The 10,003-nt window shown below is 39.4% G+C and overlaps 1 long non-coding RNA gene across 1 annotated transcript; it reads right to left on the bottom strand.

Moving 5' to 3' along the window:
• Positions 1-357: 357 nt before the first annotated feature.
• On the bottom strand, positions 358-8,241 carry LOC117803389. Its single transcript, XR_004627209.1, has 3 exons — positions 8,070-8,241; positions 6,927-6,963; positions 358-372 (listed from the first exon to the last, which is right to left on the bottom strand). It is a non-coding gene; the product is annotated as an uncharacterized LOC117803389 (long non-coding RNA).
• Positions 8,242-10,003: the final 1,762 nt, after the last annotated feature.

The raw sequence follows: 10,003 nt of genomic DNA, 5'->3' as shown, positions 1-10,003 counted from the left end.
CTTTGAGTGTCCCTTGCTTCCAAGCACAGACAATATCCTAAGCTCCCTTTGTAATTTCTCTGCCTCACATCTCGAATCAGTCATTTCTGTAAGGAGCCCTAGTTTCTTTTAGTGAGGACTTACATATTTAGAAATCAAATACTGGGCATTAAGTTTCATTATATGCCCTCTTTTGTGTATGAAAAGAGAAGTAGAATGTTTCGTGGGTGTTTGTATGTATTTGCTTATTTTGCAGAAAGAAACTCAGTAAAGGTAAATCAGAAGCAAATGGAAAGGGTCACTTACGGGAAGTGGGTGGGAAGGATGTGGAGAAATAGGCATGGAGACACAGCTTTTCCGAGGATATCATTTCATATGCTGGGTGTCATTTTCCTTTCAGTGGACAGAGTTAGGAAACATCACAGAATTGTGAGTTTATATGGATACCTCCAATTCAAATCCAGTACCACCCACCTTCGCTCATTCCACACTGACTGTCCCTTCTCCACAGTGAGAACCCCATTCCCCAAACCTCAGGACGTGCATTCATTTACACATGACTAGATGCAATAAGGAGTTTCAGAATTACTACACCAACTCCACTTCTAGCAACAAATGTGTGCAATAAAGTTCAAGATATTTTGCTTTTTCGAAAAAATCTCCGAATATGGGCCATAGTGTGTATATAACCGGAATGCAGCGTTCAAGAGTCTTTTCAAAAATTCTTTGTGTGGTCACGTTACTGCTATATAGTGCAATAGTTTATCCAAACTTTATGGATAGGCATTCTGTTTACTCCCAATATTTTGTTAGGTTCATTTATCTCTGCTTGCATTCTCTTTGAAGATTTGCTTTCTCATCCTTTGTTGATGTAATTTTACTTTTGAATATGCAGAAGGGTTACGTGGCTCAATAGTCAAAACCATGTAAAAGTTATATTTGGAGAAGTTTCTCTCTCATTCCCCATCTTTTCCTCCCTACTCTCACCCACTAAGGTAACGATTTTTCTTTGTTTCTAATTCATCTTTCCTGAGTTTCTTTTGGCAAAAGTATGCTTTTCCTTTTGTTTTTTGTTTTTTTGTTTTTTTGTTTTTTACAAAAAATAGTATTCTAATGTATCTTTATCTATGAACAATACATCTATACATAATATATAAAATATATATAACTTTTGTACTTTTTAAAAAATCAATTTTAAAAAAAATTAAAAATCTAACAGTTTATCCTAGAAATCACTCCATATCGGTTTATAGGGATCTTCCCCTTTCTTTCTTATTGCTATATCGTGCTACACTGTCAGAGAATAAATCATCGCTTACTTAGCCCATCTTTTATGAACAGGCGTTTAGGTTGCTTCCATATTTTGCTAGTACAAATAGTTCTTCTGTGAGCGACTGTGGGCATGCACGGTGTATCTTCTGAGTGTTTTTGCTCTTTCTTCTCATCTTGCAAATATTATATCTTTTGTAATGGTCCTACACTTCTTGGATATTCTGGGCTTTTTATTTATTTCTTTTAGAATCCCTTGTCTTTCAGTTTGGGAAGTTTCTAGTGAGATGTATTCAAGTTCACTGACTATTTCTTTCAGCCATATCTAGTCTACCAATAAGCCCATCGAAGGCATTCTTCATTTCTGTTATGTTTTTATTTTCTAGCATTTTCTTTTGGTTCTTTTTAAGGGTTTCCATCTCTCTTACACTGCCAGTTTGTTTTTGCATCAGTTCCCTTTTTTCCTTAGAGCTCTTAGCATATTAATCATCATTATTTCATATTCCTGGCTTGATAATTCCAAAATCTCTGCCGTATCTGAGTCCAGTTCTGATGCTGGCTCTATCTCTTCAGACGGTATGTTTTGCCTTTTTGCATGTTCTGCCATTGTTGTTGAACACTGGACATGTTGTATAAAGTGAACATAACTGAGATAAGCCATTAATGTGAGGTTTTATGTTTATCTGTCTAGGAATTAGGCTGCGTTTACTGTGTGCCATAACTATTTATATAGGTATTGGAGCCTAAAATTTCCTTATTTTTGTCTCCTCTGCTGTCTTTGAACTAGAAGTTCTTTTTTTTTATAATATTTTTTTATTATGTTAGTCACCATACAGTACATCCCTAGTTTTTGATGTAAAGTTCCATGATTCCTTACTTGTGTATAACACTCAGTGCACCATGCAATACGTGCCCTCCTTAATACCCATCACCAGTCTATCCCATTCCCCCATCCCCCTCCCCTCTGAAGCCCTCAATTTGTTTCCCAGAGTCCATAGTCTCTCATGAACTAGAACTTCTTTTTAAATAAGGTCTAAAACTTTCAGTTCCTTCCATCACATTTCCCTGATATGATACAGGAGCGCTCTTGATGTGGTGGTGAGGTGGGGGCGGGAGGTATTCTAAAGTCTTAAAATCAGGTCTCAGTCTTTTGTGAGGCTCTGCCCAAGGCCCGGAGTTCACAAGTGCTCTCAGCTTCTCCACCACCTCCCCCTTTAGGTGAGACCAGAAGGCAGTAGGAGGCTGGAGTTGGGTACTGCCCTTCTTGCATGTCCGTGAGGCTCTGGCAAAATATTTCTCTTTGAGGGCAGGCCTTTGTTAAGGAAAAGAAAAACTCTGGGTATATTTTTAAATAGTTTATTTCCCCCTCCCCCTTCTGGAAATACAGAGGGATTTTTTTTTTAGGAGCTTAAACCTCAGAAACTATGAGGATCCAAGAGGTAAAACTCATGAAAGTGAAGACCCCCTGATGGATGGTCCCCAAGATATTTTTCTTGGCTAGTGCACATTCAGTCCTTAGCAATTAGTCAGTGACCTCCATTTCCCTACTGATCTCCTACCAGTTGGTGGCTCCAGCAGTGGTTTCTGCTCCCAGTAGGCTGTGGTTCTCTGTATTTTTCTGTTCAATTCTCAGGGCAGTGGTTTCTCCTTTGACCCAATTCTCTGATGGACCTAAGAACAGCTGTTGATTTTCAATTGGGCTCAGCTTTTTTTTTTTTTTCTTGTTGTAAAGATGAAAAGTGATGACTTCCAAGCTTTTTACAAGTTGGGCTGGAAACCATAAGTTCATATAAATTCTGGAGATGTGTCTTTTTTCCCCGTTTTATTGAGCTCTAGTTGATAGGTGACATTGTATTAGTTCACAGTGCACAGCATAATGACTTGATATATGCATATATTACAAAATGACGACCACAAAAACATTAGCCGACATCCACCACCTCACTTGGTATGGCTTAAGATATGTCTTTTTTAAAAAGATTTATTTATTCTTAGAGACAGAGATCATGAGTGGGGGTAGGGGCAGAGGGAGAAGGAGAGAATCCTCAAGCTGAGTCCACGCTGAGCACAGAGCCTGATGTGGGGCTTGATCCGAAGACCCTGAGATCATGAGCTGAGCCGAAATCAAGAGTCGGATGCAGACCACTGAGACACCCAGGCGCTCCTTAATGTATGTTTAAGGATAAAATCCTAGAAGTGGTTATTACAGAATCAAAGGGTTAAGATATATGCAATTTTGTTTCATATACCAGATCTCCCTCCGCTGGGTGATACTATTTTGTGCTTCCACCAGCAATGTGTGAGATTATTGGTTTTCCAACAACCTTGCTAACAGAATGTTGTCAAACTTTTGAATTCTTGGCAATCCGATGTTGAGGAATGGTGTCTCGATACAGTTTTATTTTACATTTCTCTTATTATGAGTGAGCATTTTGTCATGTTTAAAGGACATTTATCTATATTTTCTTGGGGACGGTCTGTTCATGATTTTGCTCCATTTTAAAAAATAGAGCTTTGGTGTTTTTCCTCAAAATTAAATACTTTATGTATTAGGGAGATTAGTCCTTTGTACATGATATATTATGCAATTGTTTTTACTAGTTTGTAATTTGTTTGCTGATTTTTCTTTTTAATTTTGGTCATGCAAAATTTACTTTTCAACCTCCCATGGATGGAGTGATATAGTATGTACTCTTTTCTGTCTGGCCTTTTTGCTCAAAATTTATGTCTCAGCGATGACTGCATTAGCCATGCATTGTGACTGTAATATATTCCTTTTTATGAATATACTGCCCTGTACTTAGGTATTCTGCCGTTGATAAATGTTTGTGTTGCTTCCAGTTTCGGTGGATTGTAAGTAAAGCTGCTATGAACATGCTCGTTCATGTCAGTGCGTGCACACGTGCATACATTTCTGTTGGTACATCCATATTAGGAGCCCAATTGCTAGGTCACAGTCCGTGCCAATATTTGAGCTTAGTAGACACTGCTTACCTAGTTTTTCAGAGTAGTTGTACCAATTTACACACCCACCTTCAGTGTATGTGATTTTAATTTGCTCCCCCGTCTCTCCAATGTTTTGTACTGTTAGGTTTTAGATTGTACTTGTTACTGCTGGGCTTTTCTCCGTATGCATATTAGTCATTTGGATACCTTCTTTTACAAAGAGTCTGTTAAATCTTTTGCCTGTTTAAAAAAAAATGGGTTGGCTGTCCTTTTCTTGTTGATTTAATATTTTCCTTTGTGATATTTTTTCTCTGTTCTTGTGTTTTTAATTCTTTTGGTCTTTAGGAAATTTTATTTGTTCTAGAATGTACCTTCACACTAATAACTTTTAATGCCTGCAGTCCTTTCTCTTTATATGGGCAACTTCTGTTGGGTTTTAAGACTTAAGTGATATCCTCTGCCTTCTACTTAGCTGTCTATATGTCATTCAGTGTGTTTGTTCTGTTTCTTCAATTTTCTTCTTCTTCTCCACCCATTTTAGTTGTCTTATTTCTACTTTGTCAGGACCCCTGGCATTCACATACTGTTCTTCCACTCTTGTCTTCACTGTTGTTTTAGCCTTAGTTCTCTACTTAAATACATTCCGTGTTCACCATCAGTCCTTTCCCTGAGCTTCTCCAGTCATCTGTGTGTTGGACAAAGGGTGTCCATGAGAGCATTTCCCACAAGGTTCAGGAGTACAATATTCCTTGTTTTGTGAGGGCTTAACATAGTTCTTCTCATACTATTAATGACAGGTGTCTCCAAATTGATTGCTAGAGGTCAATTTCCCCAGATACATGTTCTTAGATGTTATTTCTTCAAGTATTTTGGGCTCCGTTTTCTCCTTCCTGTCCTTCTGATAGCCTATTTATCTATGTTTGACTGTTGACATTGCTCCACTGATCTTGAGTGACCTTTCCCCTGCACCTTTTTAATTTTTCATTTTTTTGATATTTCTATTTCAGTTTGGAGAGTTTCTTTTTACTTGTTCTAATTCACCAAACCTTTCCTTACTTGTGTTCATTCTGTTGTTAAGCTCATCTAACGAGTTAATTTTTATATTTTGATTTCTGGCATTTTTATTTCATTCTATCTTATGGTTTTCATGTTTCTACTGAAATCTTGAATCTCTTCATCTATCTTATCTGTCTTAGAAGCTAGATTGTTAACATTTTTATCAGAGTTATTTTAAAGTCCCTCTCTGTCCTCTTGGTCATCTCTTTGTCTCTTCTATGACTACTATTTACTCTCTTGACCATGGATGTCATTTTTATTCTTTCTTTTTTATTTTTATGACTGTTTACAAGTTTTGTTGTTTTTTTTTTTTCTGGCCATTTTGTATAAAAGGAAAGTAGGGACTGACGGAAATAATATTCTGTCTTCAGGGAAGGGCACACCCTTTCTTATGCTAGGCCACTAGATCTATAGTTGAACTGGGTCTGGTCTTTGTTGTGATTTTAGATTGATTCAATTTATAACTGACTNCTTTTGTCTCTTCTATGACTACTATTTACTCTCTTGACCATGGATGTCATTTTTATTCTTTCTTTTTTATTTTTATGACTGTTTACAAGTTTTGTTGTTTTTTTTTTTTCTGGCCATTTTGTATAAAAGGAAAGTAGGGACTGACGGAAATAATATTCTGTCTTCAGGGAAGGGCACACCCTTTCTTATGCTAGGCCACTAGATCTATAGTTGAACTGGGTCTGGTCTTTGTTGTGATTTTAGATTGATTCAATTTATAACTGACTTCAGGTATCTTAAGGATGAAATCAGGACATCTCCTTCCCTTGGCCTGACCTCTGAGAACTAATATAAGCTTTCTGAACTATGCAAGATCTCTCCTTGATTTACAACCCAACTCCCTGTCTCCTGGGTGTCTGAGTTCTCTTTGCTCATGAGTCTAGCTCCCTTCTTTCCGAACTTAGGGATATCTTTATCAGTCCTGTTGTTCCACCCTTGAATCTCCTTTGGGTAGCATCCCTACCCTCTGTGAAGTCCTGAGATACATACAGGGATTTCTTTCAGGCTTTCTGCCTCTTGCCAAGTCTTTGGGCAGTAGTTAAAAGCCTGGTGTGCCTTGCGGTCTTCTTCATCCCAATCTCCCTCAGGTTACGGTCTGGAGTGCCAAAGATCCTGGTTGCTTCAGCTCTTCTTCTTGCCTCCAGTCTGAGAGCTTAAGAAGCTTTCATTGCATTTTTCTTTGCTCCCTTGCTGTATTCCTCCCTCATGATTTCAAATGGCATATATCTTACATTGGTGGTGGTCCTACTGTCTCATAGTGGGTCTCTCTCAGCTCTCCTTTGCCCCCCTTCCTTTTGGCATACTGTCCTAAATGCTTTGTGAAGATGCATGGGATTGGCAGGGTGGCACTTGCTCTGTGGCTCTTCAGGATTCCAATACATTATGCCAGTCCACACATGGCCATAACAAGTTCTCTCTCTCTCTCTCTCTCTTTTAAAGGTTTATTGATTTGAGAGAGAGAGTGTGTGAGCGAGTGTGGGGAGGGACAGAGGGAGAGAATCCTCAAGCAGACTCCCCACTGAGCTCAGAGCTGGGGGTGGGACTCAATTTCACAACCCATGAGATCATGACCTGAGCTGAAACCAAGAGTCAGATGCTCAACCAACTAAGTCACCCAGGCACCCCCATGTCAAGTGCTTTTGATTTTCCTTCAAAGTTCTCCTTACCCGACCATGGTGTATTTCTTCTCCTCCTGCAGGTTCACTAGGGATGAGAATGGCAGTAAATCTTTTCTTTCCTATAGAGAATTCCTAATTTAATTTTCTGAAGTTTATTTCTTTTAGGTTTCCCTGTGTCGTCCTTCTCTGATCAATCTTTTTAATCTCTGATTTTGTATGTTATCTGGACTGTTTTGGTGATTAGAATGAGAGGAATGCTTCTGCAAAATTCTACATTCAAACTGAAAGTGGAATTCAGATTTTCTGTATTTTTTGATAGCTAGTTTAAAACAAATTGTTTTCAAATATTCAAGCCAAGAAACTTTTTAGGAGACATATTAAAGTGTTTTAAATTTAGATAAAACATAGATTCTAGAATGTAGAGTGAACATATCTATTTTTATCTATATTTAAAAGGATCTAAAATCAAAATTTAAATGATCTTAAAGGAATAAAACAGTGAATTAACCTCCCCCTCCTACCAACACACACAATAATAAAACAGAGTTGGAGGTGTTCCATGAACTACAGAAAGATCTCAATAAGTTTCTGAAAGATGGAAAGCCAGAGAAAAAGTCATGACTGAAAAGCAATAAAAGGGGGAAGGTGAAGCTGAGAAAAGCAACCCAAGTGACTACAGTTGGGAAGGGAGTGTCTCTGCCATTCAGTGTCCTTAGGACTGAGGTGAAGCAAGCAGCAGGAATTACAGCTGAAGCAGAGTTATGGTGAACACAGGGAAGAGTTTACACACCTTACCTCGTCCTTCCCCTGCCTTCACCCTGCGCAAAGCGAAACCAGCAGGTACTTGGTCTCAGGCCAAGAAAAAAATAATAGGGTTCTTTCTGAAGAACTGTCTGGAAAGAGCTCGAGTAACTGGTATAGGTGTTGGTGCTCAAGAGCAAAGCCATCCACAGGTATTATTTAAGGTCTCAGAGATAAGGTTCAGTCACTATCTTTAGGGTGAAGGCCACCTGCCCCGATGCCTATAATCAGTCTTCCTCCTGCCACATTTTAAATCTGAATGGGAAACCAAGTATTCTGGTGATATTCCTTCCTGACAAGCCACTTCAAAATTCAATGTCTTAAAATAAGAGTTTATTATTATCTCTCATGGTTCTCTGGGTTGTCTGGGCCCACCTAGGTTGTTCTTACTTGGAGTCTCTCATGTAGTTATAGTCAGACGGCAGCGGAGGCTGGAGTCATCTGAAGCTCCTCCACTGGGCTGGACAGGCAAGATGGCTTCATACTCACGTGCTTGGTACTCTGCTTCTCCTTGGCCGTGCTCTCTCCCTGTGGTTTGTCATGGCATGGCAGTCTCAAGGCAATCACGCTTATTATATGAAGGCTGGTTTCTAGGAGAGAGAAAGTAGGGTACACCCAGAACTGTCACGGTGCACTTCTGTCGTATTCTTTTGGTCAAAACAATCGGAGCTTCCCGGATTCAAGGAGGTGAACACATAGACTCCACGCCCTGATGAAGCATGTATTACATCATAGAAAGCATGAGGAATAGAAGACATTATTGCATCCATCTTTGGAAAATATAATCTACCACATTCATTATTATAAACCCTTACAAAAAAAAATCTCAACTCAAGAAAGACCAACATAAATAAGTTGACAATTAAAGATCTTGGAGAAAAAAAAAAGATTATTCAAAAAGTAGAAAAGTCTGTAAAAAAACAAGACAAAACTTCACAACTTAATAGCATCTCTCAGAGAAAGTCAAGATATTATGACCTTCATAGAACAAGGAATTGGGTGCTATGAGAAAAGAATGATAAGAAAATAGAAAAGAATTTTGAAATTCAAAGAATGAGTGGCTGAAATGGGGGGGGGGGGAAAGGAAAGAAGGATTGGTCCAGTCTGTATTTGCTTGTATGCACTGAAACAAATGCACACACAAAAAACCAAACCTCTACAGAGATGCGTGGAAATAAAATTTTCTTTAGTTCTTCTTGATGAGTTTGTCAAGAACAAATTTACATTTTGGCATGTATGTTAGAAGGTGAGTATGAACAAACCTGAGTCAGATGGCCCTGTGTTTCCAGTTCAATCATCTTATGTTTTAAGGGCCTTGATGGCCTAGAGTTCTGGGCAGCTGGTGGCTTGGCTGGCCCAGGCCTTATTTGATGCTGCCTATGTTTCTTCCATTGCTTCCCCAAATCTGTATCCACGTCAGGTCGGGCTAACATAAATATCAACAGCGTACACCCTGAGCAGGGAGAAGAAACAGGATGGCAGTGGGCTTTATTGAGGGCTCAATAAAGGGGTGAAGGGCAGTCTAACGACTTGACCTTGCCAGCCACAGGGAGGATATCTTTAAGCTGATTATGAAATATGCACTTTTGGGGGCATATGTTGGAGGCACCACCACATTCTCCTTTGACTTTCTTCCCGGATATTACTCAGCTGCCTCATTTGTTTCCTGAAGCTTCTGTCACAGAGAATCTCAAACTTGGTGGTTTAAAACAAGAGAAATTACTCTCACATTGTTCTGGAGGCCAGGGGACAGAAATGAAATATTCACAGGGCCCTACTCGTTCTGGGGGCTTGTGCTGAAGGAGTCGTCTTTCCTTGCCCCTTCCCGTTTCTGGTGGCCATCATGTTCCTTCTCTTGAGGCCCCACTACTCCGATCCCTGCCTTCACCATTGCTTCCCCTTCTCCTCTGTCTGTGTCTTCTTCTGTCTGTGCCGTATGTCCTTCTGCATTTCTCTATAAGGACACTCGTCACTGGATTTCGGTCCCACTTGGATAATCCTGGGTGATTTCCTCATGTCAAGGTCCTTAGCTTAATTACATCTGCAAACACCCTTTCACCAAATAAGGGAACATTCAATCTTTTATTGTATCAGGTAATATTCACAGGTTCAGAGAAATGGACATGGGCATATCTTTTTGGAGTTACCATTTAACTCATTACAGAGGAATCCCTTGAAGCGTGGGGATCGATATTCACACCAATTTCTTACACAATTTCTACTGGCCATGTCCTGCTGTGTTAATTTGACTGTAACTGCCTGAGCTGCCTGCCTGCGGTCTTGTGCCTACATGTCTGAGCTCTTCTCGGAACTCGGAGTATCAG

Source organism: Ailuropoda melanoleuca, chromosome 8 (genome assembly GCF_002007445.2).
Source record: "Ailuropoda melanoleuca isolate Jingjing chromosome 8, ASM200744v2, whole genome shotgun sequence".
Lineage (NCBI taxonomy): Eukaryota > Metazoa > Chordata > Mammalia > Carnivora > Ursidae > Ailuropoda > Ailuropoda melanoleuca.
Note: the sequence above shows the minus strand (reverse complement) of the source record. Positions and strands in the feature narration are given on the sequence as shown.